The 14511-nt window shown below is 38.0% G+C and overlaps 1 long non-coding RNA gene across 1 annotated transcript in view; it reads left to right on the top strand.

The window, feature by feature from the left end:
* The window catches only part of LOC127492741 (uncharacterized), a 229971-nt gene extending 223995 nt beyond the window's left edge, over positions 1 to 5976 (top strand). Inside the window, exon 4 of the long non-coding RNA XR_011382034.1 lies at positions 5635 to 5976. This is a non-coding gene — a long non-coding RNA (uncharacterized lncRNA). The remainder of the gene's footprint in view (positions 1 to 5634) is intronic.
* The last annotated feature ends 8535 nt before the right edge of the window (positions 5977 to 14511 follow it).

The raw sequence follows: 14511 nt of genomic DNA, 5'->3' as shown, positions 1-14511 counted from the left end.
CTTAATTAATTGTCATAAAAGACCATTCTTTCTGTGCTGTTTCTGCTCACATTTGATGGTTCCATCCCACTGTCTTTCTCCTGAAACCTGGTTCCTCTTTCAGTGTTTTCGAAAACATGCAATTCTAATGGACTAGCTCAAGTCAGAAACCTGAGTCTTCCTCAGACATTTATAACTTACCTATTCTTCAAGCCATCCCCAAGGGCTGCTGACTTTGTGTCCTAAGTATGTCATAAATTTGTTCATTGCATCCCAGTTTCGTATCTCCTGTGCTAATACACATTGCAGTATCCCCTCTTTATCTCCCATACCCTTTCCCTGTTGCTTAAAGCCCTTCGGTTTTCCTATACTTATTAGGATGGGCACCTAATTCCTCAAGTTCATTTGCATTCATGACAGTAGCTGTAAGATCTATAGCATTTTCCCTCAACCGTCATGAATCATCTCTCTATCTACATTGGCTCTCAAGTCCTTATTCACTAAAAAAAAAAAAAAAAAAAAAAAAAAAAAAAAAAAAAAAGATATAGGGACTTTTATTGCCTTTATTATTTGTCAGGGTTGAGGAACATCCAATCCATGGGCCCTGTAAGACCTGTGAAAATTATTTGGTCTGGCCCCGCCAAGGCAACTGTGGGGGGGAATCAAAATTTGACACATCTATAGCAGGCTAATTTTTAAGTTGGTAATTTTATATGGCATGTGAATGATGTTATAATTATCCAAATGACCCTTTGCAGAAAAAAGTTCCCCCACGATGTTAGTCCTACTTTAATATCATCTCAAATGTTATTTTTAAAAATATTTTTATTTGAAAGGCAAAATTATACAGAGAGATTGAGAAACTGAAGGAAATCTCCCTTCCTCTGGTTCATTCCGCAAAGGTCTGCACGAACAGGAGCTGTACCAGTCTGAAGTGAGGAACCATGAATTCCATCAGGGTCCCCCATGTGGGTGTAAGAGACCCATGGACTTGGGCCATCTGCTGCTGCTTTCCCAGGCACATTAGCAGGGAGCTAGATCAGAAGTGGAGCTCAAACTGGTGCTCATGGAAGTTGCCTGCATCACACTCAGAGGCTTAATGCACTGCTCCACAATACAACGCTGACCCCTCAAATGTGGATTATTTAAGGATGCTTTCTTCAAAGCAAATTTCTGAAGTCACATTTCTGTTATTCACTCTCATATCACTATGACCCTCTCCTTCCTTAATCATATTACACATTACATATAATTACATAATAATTACTTCTATATATTTACTGACATTATTTCAATTTTCTTTGGATTATAGACACCATGATGGAAGGAATTATGTCTCCATTTGTGTTCAATATTAAATCCATATCATTACATGAAAAAAGAAAAGGAGACCTTTTTTCTAGGTAGGATGAATTCTAATCACAATTGTTAGTCTTTTAAGATAACCCGTAATTTACTGCTCTTATCTTTGTAACGTTCCTTCTCATAAGATATGAGGTAATGAAAGAGGCAGAGAGAGAGAATCTCTGAATCTCTAGAGGAGGTGTCTTGGTTTTTTGTTTTTGTTTTTGTTTTTGCCTTTGAGATTTTAAAACATAGTCCTTGAAGGCTGAAGAGAAGACACGAATATAGTGTATGAAAAGATAAAAGTGAAAAGCTGACAGTTCTAAGATTGCCCTGTGTTCTTCAGAGGGTTTACAAATAATTTTGAAAAATAAAAGAGAAAAAGGAGGACAATTAATTTGCAATGGATTATGACTAAAATAAAACCATGTAGCAAATATAACACTATGCCCTAAAATAGAACCACTTGCCCTAAGTATGAATAACATGAAGATTTCTCTGAACAACTTCAATAGAATTGAAATTTTTTGAATTGATAATATCAGGTCTTTATATTTCTGCAATAAATTATGCATTTCAGCACTCACCTATGATTAGATTGGTTGCACTGAGATTTTCATTCCAATAACTAATGTGTGTGGGGTGATGGTTGAGAGAACAGAATCTTCTTGTTCTGTGAGACATAGCATGTACTACAGACAGTCTTAGCAAGGGCACATCAGATGCTGAGACAAAAGCAACATTTTGTGTGGATGGAACTTTATAGCATGTAAGGCATCTGATAGTAGGAAAGTTAGAGCTGCAACAAATTTCAAGGAGAATATACCAGAAGCAGAAAAAAAAATTCTTACCCTATTAAATAAAAGAAAATCTTAGACTGAAGTGTATAAGTATTCTTGTTAACTATGTGTAAAAAATGAAATGTGACTACTTACAAGACTGAAGTAGGCAGGCATACAGGCTAAAATTGATTAGATTTGTGAACTGGAAGACCACGCCTTCACCATGTCCCTGTGTGACCTCATACCCCTACCTGAGGCCTTTGTCATGCCCCTGTGTGGCCTCATTCCCCTACCTGGCCACACCTGGGTGCCCACCAGCCAATCAGGTTAATTAACCACTCCTCTTTGGAAGTGGGTTAAAAGCTGGACACGGTGTGGCCTGGCCCGGCTCTTCTTCCCTGGCCTCTTGCCAGGACAGGACTTGCTGTAGCCCTGCGTCTCCAGGGCGCATGGCCTTCGGGCCATGTGCTCTAGGCTGCCTGGCCCAGATATAGGCCTAGATGGTATTCCACGTGGCTGGTTCCTGGTGCTTGGTATGAACCCCTGTTCACCTCTCTCTCCTAAATAAAGCTCTCACTAAATAAAAGCTTAAAATGTACCAGGCTGCCTCGTTTATCTGTGCCGATATTTAGAATTCTTCTCTAAATATTAGGCAAGAACCCTCTTGGGCTTATTAATATTAGGGATTTAGTAATAAGCCCGTGGTGAAATCATATGGCACCCCAAATTCCGGCAGCATATGTGGCACCCCAGGTGGCACTGCTGGGGAACTCTAAAGGGCCACATTTTAGTGTAAATTTTAGGGGGGCTTCTCTGATTTCAAGACCAAGTTTCAAATTTAAATTTTTTTCTTTAAAAGTGTTTAATATTAATGTTAGTTTCTAACAGAATCAATGTAATTTGTAGATACAATTCTAAGATGATAATGATATTCCTTTTTGCCTTCCCTCTCTGCCTCTTTTCCCTTCTCTCCTTCCCACCTTCTTCCTTCTCCCTTTCTTTCTGTCCTTTTTTTAGTTTTTAAGATAACATAATTTAAATTTACATTATAGTAAGAAGGCTTAATATTTCAAATAAGAAGTTTAACAAGTGAAAAGCAAAAAGACTCTAGTTAAGTGAGAATTTAAACCACAGCTATAAACAGTAATTTAATTTTTATCATCACAATCTCAGAATAACTCAATTAACCAGTTATACTTTATTGAATTCATTTTGCTGAAGTAGCTTCCCATTATTCATGTTGTGTTTAAGCCTTGATAATTATTTTCATTTTCTACTTTATTTTCTGGTCGACTTAGGATAACTTTGACCTCAAAATCAAAGAATGAAATGAGTCTCATACTTCATGGTTGCGGATTTATAGTTCTGGAAGTATTATTTCTCCTCAAAGCAAAAGCATGGATCATGGAAAAAAATTTTAAATGGGATTCATTGTAAAAAACCAACAAGGCATAATCAATAAATAAGGAACAGATTGGGAGTACATATCCTCTTATGATTATAGTTTATGATACAATATCTAATACTATACCAACATACCAACAGATATGCTTTCTTGCTGCTTAACTCCAGAGCTAACTTGCTTTAAATAATTGCTTCTCTGTATCCTACCTATCAGTAGTACAATGAGGCATTGCCCAAAAATGTTGGAGGAACAGATCTCAAGGGAGAGTACCCCAAACCTTCTGCTGATTGGTAGTTATAAGTCATTTGGATGGTAGGGTTGGGGGAGGTGACAGAACTCTGAGTCCTCAAGTCTAAACCATGGGCAGTGAAAAATCCCATGTGAAGGATTTTAGCCACTCTATCTTGCTGGAGAGGCTTCTAATCTTCCCCCACCCCTTATCCACTAACACCACAAACACCCAATTATTTTTTTCTTACTAGTAGAGGACCCTAATTAGGCTCTAATTAGCATATGAATAGAGGAAACAAGAAGGGAGACTGCTTTTAGTGCTGGAAGCTGCTATCCCAGTGATCTCTTAATACTTCCTGATGCTTAGAAAATCCCTGGAAAACAAGAACACAAGGATTAGGCCACACTAGCCCATTTCAGGCAGGTTAAAATAATCAAGGTAAGCAATGTGCTTCTTCCCTTAGCTATACAATTTTGATATTATCTTGGAGTCCTTTTTACTTACAATTGAATATATATATATATATATATATGTACTGGTGCTGTTAGACTAGGACTGAACATAAGGTTCTCAAACAGAAGCAATGTTTGCAAAAATCTGTAAGGAATCTTTCCAGAAACAAGGTGAACTGACAAACTACTTTTGCTTTGAAAAATAAAAGCCCTAGGTGAATCAATATCAAAGGTACTGAGATGTTCCCCACTAGAAAAACATTGTTTAGTACCTAGCACGTTATACCTCACATTACAAAACTGTACATTTTTTTTTTTGCATTTCAGAAGGAAATTGCAGCATATTTTATGTAGATCTCTCCATAGAAATGTAGTTTGTATCCATTTTCTTATTCAACAACTGCTTTATCTTGTGCCTGCTGTGTACATGGACCTCTGCAATGGTTGGGAATTAATTTAAAAAGGAATGAAGAGAAGGTGCTGAAAATCCATTGAGGCAGCTGGCCTAGTAAATAAGTAAGTGCATTACAGCTTGATAAGTGCAGCTACGTGGACTCAAACAGAGATGTGTGCAGGCCCAAGAAGAGGGCCCCCAGGTGGCCCAAGGAAAGACTTCACCAAGGAAAAGAGTGGAGTTTGGTGCTCCGAATGATGAAAATTTACTAAGCAGAGCAGAATTGGAAATACTCAGTATGGGCAGAGCCTAAATAACATTCCTGATAACTGAGAAATGTGAAAATTTACGAAATATTGATAATTATTTACTTTGAAGTGAGGAAATTCCCTGAAAGTGAGAGCCGGGTTCTCTCACAGGGAGTTTTTGAGGGTGGGCAAGGTGAGGGGGGTGTGGGGAAGAGCAGGAGAGCCTAATCTCCTAAACCATGCATATGTAGAACTCTTCAGTGCAAAGTTTTTCCTTACCATTCCTTATTTGATCCTCACCATAGCCCTATGAGCTAAAACAGGCAGGTGCAGGGTATTATTTCCCCCATTTCATGGTTGAGAAAACTGAGATATGAAGAGATTAGGTAACTTGCCTAGAGTCAATTGCTTAGTGGTCCCCGGAGACACAAAGGCACAAATCTCTCAACCTCTTGGTGAGGCTTAGTTCTAGTAGATCACGCTGCCTTGAGGCCAATACGCCTTTGGCCCTTCTTCTGTTGCAATATGCATTTTATTGAGAAAAGCTATGTATTCTCCCTCTACAAAGTAACATGCACACACACACATGTGATTATGAACACACATACATATAGTGGTTATAGTATGATGTCTGGGAATTCATAGAATCTACCCAAATTCTACAAAAGCCTGCACTGGAAAAAAAATAAGTCATTTAATAATTGTGGGTAAAGATTTGCAGAGAGACAACTTCTCTAGTTGTGTGACTGGACTTTATGATTCTGAAAAATTTTCTCAGTATAAACACATGCCTCCTAGGGGCTGGCCCTGTGGCGCAGTGGGTTAACACCTTGGCCTGAAGCGCCGGCATCCCATATGGGCACCAGTTCGAGACCTAGCTGCTCACCCTGTCCAGTTCTCTGCTATGGCCTGGGAAAGCAGTGGAAGATGGCCCACCTCCTTGGGCCCCTGCACCCACATGGGAGATCCAGAAGAAGCTCCTGGCTCCTGGCTTCGGATCGGCACAGCTCCAGCTGTTGCGGCCATCTGGGGAGCGAACCATCGGATGGAAGACCTCTCCCTCTCTGTCTCTGCCTCTCCTCTCTCTGTGTAACTCTGACTTTCAAATAAATAAATAAATAAAAATAAAAGATAAATAAACACATGCCTCCTGAACTGCAGTGCAAATCACAGTAGGGGAGTTTAGTTTTGCTGTTACAGGACTTGCCTCACTGCCTATAGCGTGGTTCATGGTCGAGATCTGGGATTTGTCCCAGGCACTTCACCTTGTTGTATTCTGAGTTTTGAAAATGAGGAACCTACATGCCATCTGAATGGAATTATCTTTTAAAACAAATATTTACTAAATAAAACTTCTTTGCTTTAAAACTAAAATGTATGTGCTACTGCAACGGTAAATAAATCTGAAAGTGAAAGTAATATTTTTCACATTTCATTTATAGACTAAAGTTAACAGGAATAACATTGTTTAGAGTACAATTTATTAGGAATGATTTCCATATTTTATTTTTGGTTGAAAAGTGCTCCATAAATGTTAACAAAGAGAGAATTTTATTTTTTAATTACTTTTAGTGATTTAAACATGTTAGAATGACATTAAGTAGAAATCTCCATACCCTTAGCTTTGGTTGTTTTGCTAATTCCAGCAGAAGGGTTTTCAAACAATAAAGTACTCCTAGAAGTGTTCAAAACTTCCTTTTGTTTCACCTGCAACTTCATGGACCAGAAAGAGAAATTAGTTTCTTTAGCAAAATGGCAGAATCCTGAGGCCAAACTTGGTCCTAGGCGTACTTCTGCTGGCAATGTTCTACAAGATTCAAATTCAGAGACTAATGGAATCCCAGTAGTTTCACTTTTCTACAATCCCTGTAAATTCTCATTTCCCCACTAGTTTTTTCATTTCCATTCCCATTTTGAATACTTCATTTAAAAGAAAAATTTAACAGTACCTAATGCATAAATGCTTCCTGAATTTTCTAGAAACAGAAATGTTTCTTCGCATATGAAAGGGAAAATCATCTACATGTTTTGATTTCATGGTGTTTCTTTTACTGATAGATGGTGAACCCTTGAACTTCTAATTGTGTCATCAAACTGAACTTCTGAACTTTTTCTGAAAGTCCATAAACCTGAAAGTGAAAGCTGCATGAAATTGTTTTCTGCGGCCTCCCTGGGTGTCTGCATAGTGGTTTCTGCACTTAGAACTACAAAGTGCAGTGGCATGAAAATGTCATGTCAAAGGGACAGTCCTGAAAGTATTTTCTGGCGCCTTCAGTAAGATACCTCTTTTTCCTTTAGCCTCATTTTCCTATCTATAAAAATAGGGATATAATCTATCCCTTTGAGATTCGGCAGAACCCATTTGGGAATCGCAGTCATCGATTCAGAATGAAATCCATAAAGGGCTTTGCACTCCTCAGAGAGCCCCATGTAAATGCAATTAGCTTATGGTTTTGCTACAGGCACTGCTCCATGTGTCCAGTGTCACTAGTCTTATTGCATGCTATGGAGACTTGTATGGCACTTATAATGGCCTGCTGAAGTGAGTGTGCATTTGACATCCTTCAAATTCTTGCTTAAGTCCTGCCTCACAGAGACTCAGAGGGTCATGAACAGTTTTATTCACACTTCTTTATATTTCCAGCGTCACAGTAAAGTGGTCCTTGCCCTGAGGTTGACCTTTAACTTCAAAGCTAAAATCATTATGTAACTCAAAACAGCTAAACTGATATTGCAATGAGTAAAAATAAAACAGTCTTCAATTACCGTGGGAAGATTTGCAAACAACCTTACTTATATGTGTATTTGAGGACCTATATGTAATAAATAAATATGAAATTACTTACATATATACTACTGACTCTATAGGAAATGGATTGTGGAGAAACAAGAGTATAACCTGGAATTCCAGTACATAAATTATTTTCTATTTTGGACTTCAAATCTAATAATGATGTTCTAAATAAAGGAGAGGTAAAAAATCTCTCAATATGACACATGGTGAATTACTAATGAGCAGATATGAGTTCACTTATTTACCTCCCTCTAATACTTACAAAAACCTAGACACAATGATTTGGATAAATTTCTTGCTTTAAAAGTAATCAAGTTGTTTAATATTTTCTAGTGATTCTATAAATGCTTCATGATTGGAGAGTCTGGGAGTCTACCTTAAATTCACTCACTGTCTTCCCTAATTAAAATTGGTTGGGTTTTGACTGTTTATTAGTAAACTTATAGGGCTAGATGTGCAGTGGTTGAAAAGCAGACTGATAACTCCTGACATGACAGGGCTTGTGTTGTTCTTTATTCATGCTAATCTGGGGTACTTAATGCCTAACAAAGTACATTTTAAAAAGTGAATACTAAGATATATCACATAGAGATATACCATTACTTATTCTCAATTATTGATTTTATCATAAATGTATGTGATAAAATGGAACCAATCAGGTTTCTTTGAGGTCTTATTTTTTTAGTTTTTATTTTATTTTATTTTTTATTTTAGTTTGTTATGAAAGTCAGAAATACAGAGATATCCCAACTGCTGGTTCACTCCCCAGATGCTTGCAAAGCCAAGGTTGGGCCAGGCCAAAAACAGACACTGGGAAATCAATTCAGTCTCCTATGTGGATGATAGGGACCCAAGTATCTGAGCCATCATCTACTGCTTCCCAGGTGCATATTAAAGAGAAACAGTTATTGGGAGTGGAACTGAGACTCAAACACAGGCACTAGAGTATGGGATGTGAGTATCCCAAGCAGTTTCTTAACAAGTGCACCATAATGTCAGCCACTGAAGAAGTTTATTTCTATGTGCGACATATGTTTATTTCTATGTTCTTGTGTGACAAGAACACAGCTCAGCCTACTTAACTCTAGAGAACACCTTTAGAGTAATTTGTAGCAATGTTGCTTCTTATTTTCTTACTGAAGAAATAGAAACAAATACTCAGAAGAAGTAGTGAGATTGGGTTAGCTGCAGTTTAGTGGCTTTTATTGAATACAGCTAATCTGACAGGTAGTATTTCTTACAGACATTTTTCTTTCTACTTCTACTGAAAGTTTTTATTAATATAAAGAGAACAGATTTCATGTATTTGATAGATACATTTTTAAGAAGATAACCATACTTCCTTCCTTCCCCCCTCCCTCCCTCAATCTCTACCTTCTTTTCTTTATTTTTCTTTAATTTTTGCAAACACACCATTTCAATCAACTCTATACTCACAGGAGTAATTCACTGCTAACAATAATATTCAGCAAGTAAAAAATAAGAAGACCACAGTTCCACAGCAGTATAAACAAGGTCTAAAAACAACAGTCATATATCATGAAGTTATTTTCATTCCTATAAATTTTTTGAATCCTAAATTAACTGCCACATTTCAGAGAAAACATATGCTATTTGTCTTTTGGGGACTGGTTTATTTTACTAAGATTAATTTTTCCAGTTTCATTCCTTTTGTTGCAAAAGAGAGGATTTAATTCTTCTTTATGGCTGAATAGTATTCTATAGTGTATATATACCACATTGTCTTTATCTAGTCATCCTTTGATGGACATCTGGATTGATTCCACATCTTAGCTGTTGTGAATTGAGCTCCAGTAAACATAGGGGTACAGATAACTCTTTCATATACTAATTTTATTTCATTTGGGTAAATTCTCATGAGTGGGATGGCTGGGTCATATGGTAGACCTGTTTTCAGATTTCTGAGTAATCTCCATACTGTCTTCAATAATGGCTGTACTACTTTGCATTTCTACTAACAGTGTATTAAAGTATCTTTCCTTTCACATACTCACCAGCATTTATTTATTTGTTTATTTATTTATTTATTTGTTTTGGATGCTAGCTATTCTAACTGGGGTGAGTAAAACTTCATGGTGGTTTTGATTTGCATTTCCCTGATGGCTAGTGATCCACATGCATTTTTCCATGTGTCTGTTTGCCATGAATTTCATCCTTTGAAAAATGCCTGTTTATGTCCTTTATCCATTTCTTAACTGGGTTGGCTGTTTTGTTGTAGTTGAGTTTCTTGAGTGCGTTATAGGTCCTAGATATTAATCCTTTGTCAGTTGCATAGTTTGCAAATATTTTCTCCCATTCTGTCAGTTACCTCTTAAATTGTTGAGTGTTTCCTTTGCAGCGCAGAAGCTTCATAACTTGTTGTTACCCCATTTATCTATTTTTGTTCTTATTGCCTGTGCTTCTGGGGTCTTTTCCAAGAATTCTTTTACCATGCCTATTTGTTTTCCTCTGGTACTTTGATGGTATCAGGTCATAGATTTATATCCTTGACCCATTTTGAGTTGATTATTGTATAAAGTGTAAGGTAGTGGTCTTGTTTCACACTTCTGCATTCCGTAGATCCAATTTTCCCAGCACTATTTGTTGAAAAGATTGTCCTTTAGGGAGTGATTTTAACTCATGTGTCAAAATTAGTTGGTTGTAGATTCATGGATTAATTTCTGGGCTTTCAAATCTGTTCCATTGGTCAACATGTTCATTCTTTTGCCAATAACGTGCTGTTTTGATTATAACTGCTCTGTAGTATGACTTGAAATTGATATTAATATGTCTCCAGCTTTGTTTTTGTTGTGTCAGATTGCTTTAACTATTGTTTTTTTATATGAATTTTAATATCTTTTTTCTGTATTTGAGAAGAATTCCCTCAGTATTTTAATTGGGATCATATTGAATCTGTGAATTGCTTTGGATGGTTTGGACATTTTCATAATATTAAGTCTTCCAAATCACAAACATGGAAGACCCCCCCCCCTTTGGTATCTTCTTTAATCTCATTCTTTATTGTGATTTTCATTATAGAGATCTTTCACATTCTTGGTTTAATTTATTCCAAGATACTTAATTTTATTTTGGTTATTGTGAATGGTTCTGTCTCAGCCATGGTATTGTCTGTGTATACAAATGGTATTGATTTTTGTGTATTGATTTTATGTTCTGCAACATCACCAGACTCTCTTATGAGTTCCAGTAGTCTCTTAGTGGAGTATTTTCGTTACCTTATATATAGCATCATGTCATCTACAAACAGGGATAATTTGACTTCCTCCTTTCTAATTTGTATCCCTTTGATTTCTTTTTCTTGCTAATGTCTCTGGCTCAAACATCTAGGACTATATTGAACAGCAATATTGAAAGTGGGCATTCTTGTCTGATTCCAGATCTTAGGGGAAATACTTCTGACAGTTTCCTATTCAATATAATACTGGCTGCAGATGTGTCATATATTGTCTTGATTGTGTGAGGAATGTTGCTTCTATACCCAATTTGTTTAACTTTTTTTAAAAGATTTATTTATTTATTTGAAAGTCAGAGTTACACAGAGAGAAGAGAGACAGAGAGAGAGAGAGGTCTTCCAAACAATGGTTCACTCCCCCAGATAACCACGACTGGAGCTGCGCTGGTCTGAAGCCAGGGGCCAGGAGCTTCTTTTGGATCTCCCACATGGGTTCAGGGACCAAAGGAGTTGGGCCATCTTCCACTGCTTTCCCAGGCTACAGCAGAGAGCTGGATCAGAAGTGGAGCAGCTGGGTCACAAACCGGTGCCTATATGGGATGCTGGCACTGCATGCTGTGGTTTTACACACTATGCTACAGTGCCGGCCCCTAACATTTTCATTATGAAAGAATGTTGGCTGGCGCTGCGACTCACTAGGCTAATGCTCCGCCTGCAGCGCTGGCACTCCAGGTTCTAGTCCTGGTTAGGGCACCGGTTCTGTCCCGGTTGCTCTTCTTCCAGTCCAGCTCTCTGCTGTGGCCCGGGAAGGCAGTGGAGGATGGCCCAAGTGCTTGGGCCCTGCACCCACATGGGAGACCAGGAGGAAGCACCTGGCTCCTGGCTTTGGGTCAGCACAGCACGCCGGCCGTAGGAGCTATTTGGGGGGTGAACCAACAGAAAAGGAAGACCTTTCTGTCTCTCTGTCTCTCTCTCACTGTCTAAATCTGCCTGACAAAAAAGAAAGAAAGAAAGAAAGAAAGAAAGAATGTTCTATTTTATCAAATGCTTTTCTCTGTATCTATTGAGATAATCATTTGGTTTTTATTCTTCAATTTTTTAAATGTGATGTTTCACTTTTATTGATTTGCATATCAATATCATCCCTGAGTACCAGGGATAAATCTCACTTGGTCCAGGTGAATAATCTGTCTGATGTCTTGTTGGATTTGATTAGCTAGAATTTTGTTGAGGATTTTTGCATCTATGTTCATCAGGGATACTGGTCTATAATTTTATTTCTTTGTTGTATAATTTTTCTGGTTTTGAAAGTTGATACTGGCCTCATAGAGTTTGGGAAGATTACCTCCCTTTCAATTGTTTTGAATAATTTCAGAAGACTTGCAATTAGTTGTTCTTTAAAGGTTTGGTAGAATTCAGCAGTAAAACCATCTGGTAGGCCGGCGACGTGGCTCAGTAGGCTAATCCTCCACCTTGCGGCGCCGGCACACCGGGTTCTAGTCCCGGTAGGGGCGCCGGATTCTGTCCTGGTTGCCCCTCTTCCAGGCCAGCTCTCTGCTATGGCCCAGGAGTGCAGTGGAGGATGGCCCAAGTGCTTGGGCCCTGCACCCCATGGGAGACCAGGAGAAGCACCTGGCTCCTGCCATCGGATCAGCGTGGTGCGCCAGCTGCAGCACGGTGGCCATTGGAGGGTGAACCAACGGCAAAGGAAGACCTTTCTCTCTGTCTCTCTCTCTCACTGTCCACTCTGCCTGTCCAAAACAAACAAACAAACAAAAACACGAAAACATCTGGTACTGGGCTTTTCTTTGTTGAGAGGGTCTTTATTACTGATTCAGTTTCCATCTTGGTTATCGATCTGTTTAGATTTCCATGTCTTCATGACTCAATTTTTGTAGAGATTGTATGTGTCCAAAACTCCATCAGTTTCTCCTAGATTTTCCAATTTATTGGCATATAGCTGTTTGTAGTTATTCCTGATTTTTTTTATTTCTGTGGTATCCATTGTAACATTTTCTTTTTCATCTGATTTTATTAATTTGTTTGCCCTTTTTTTTTCTTTTTTTTGATTAGTTGAGCCAATGGTGTAGCAATTTTTTTAATTAAAAAAAAACAGCTCTTCCTTTCATTTATCTTTTGTATAATTTTTTTCAATTTTGTTTATCACTTGTCTAATTTTACTTAATTCATTCCTCCTACTAATTTTGAGTTAGATTTGTTCCTGTTTTTCTAGGTCCTGGAGGTGCATTGTTAGATCATTTATTTGATTCCTTTCCAATTTCTTGATGTAGTCATTAATTGCTCTAAATGCCCTCTTAACACAGCTTTTGCTGTATCCCATAAGTTTTGATATGTTGTACTTCATTCATTTCTAGGGATTTTTTTATTTCTCTTTTTAATTCTTTTAATAACTTACACTGTAAAATATTCCCCTTTCCTTGTTAGCTGATTTGAATTTTGAGACTATTAGAGTTGTTAAGAGGTCAAATTACTGTGGATGCAGAAGGCTCATGTCTGCTCCAAGAATGAACCAACACATTAACTTAACAAGGTGCTGCCTGTCTGCCACACCTATTGCCTAGACATTATCCCATTGCTATTTGCTATTTTTTTATTGAATTAAATGGACAGGGCATATTTTTTTTAAGTAGGCAAAAAGATAAACTCACAAAAAATGTCATGTCGCAGGTCAGGAGGAATTTCTAGCTCTTGGTCAGGACTCACAAACCTGATGGCATACAAGAGTCAAGGAAGTGGTATCCATGAGAGAAGTGCATACTACAAATGAATAAAAGGGAATGTCAACCTGAATGGAGAGGGGAAAATGCAGTAGGGCCTGCATTGTGTCTCAGCTTCTGATGGTGGTTCCAACTACGGAAACTAGCATGATGCTGAAAGATCTTTGGAATTTTCAAAAATACCCAGAATTTGTGGGTATGTATAAAGTGTCTTGAATTTAAGTACTAGGACAAACAGACTTCAGGACTACCACTTAGTGGCTTCTGAGTTTTCACTGAACTTTCCATTTGCCAAGTTAACAGCTTGAGGTGAGTACCTGTGGAGATTCTGGTGTTAATGGGCCTCTCATAACTGGTGACCTTCAAAGAACTGAGAGAGAGAGAGAGGGAGAGCGGGTGCTGGAGAGCAGTCACAGCCTGGAGGGGGCAGATTGTGAATAACAAAAGCACTACTCTTGTGGAGTAGACTTGTATATGAACAAGTAATTAGCAAGTTGCTTGAATAGAAATTTAGGGAGCCTAGGAACAGCAAAGGGAGAACAGATAGTGACTCAGAGGTGCTCTGGAAAGAACCAGTAGAGAGAAAGAAAGATGGTGCTGTGGGAAATAAAAGAAGCCAAAAAAAAAAACAAACAAACAAAAAACAAAACAAAAAAAACCTCACTTCGTCCCACCTCACAGTTTTGGCATGGACTGCCTGTGAGCCTGTTAATGTGAAAGTAAGTCTCCAAAGAGAATCTCCTAGGCCTAGAAGCCTAGAAGAATTACAATAATGGTATCCAGTAATCCTACTTATGGTCTTATTGAATTCCTCTAAAGGTTGCAGGTAATGGTTACAGCTCTTTCTTTTCTAAATTTTCTTAGGGTTTTTACTTTTAAAATAAGAATACAATAATACAGTCTCTAGGCCCAGGAATAATGGGACTTTTGCCATCATTAGACAGAATCAT

Source organism: Oryctolagus cuniculus, chromosome 14 (genome assembly GCF_964237555.1).
Source record: "Oryctolagus cuniculus chromosome 14, mOryCun1.1, whole genome shotgun sequence".
Taxonomy (NCBI): domain Eukaryota; kingdom Metazoa; phylum Chordata; class Mammalia; order Lagomorpha; family Leporidae; genus Oryctolagus; species Oryctolagus cuniculus.
The sequence above is the reverse complement of the archived record's forward strand: the minus strand, read 5'-3'. Positions and strand labels throughout refer to the sequence as shown.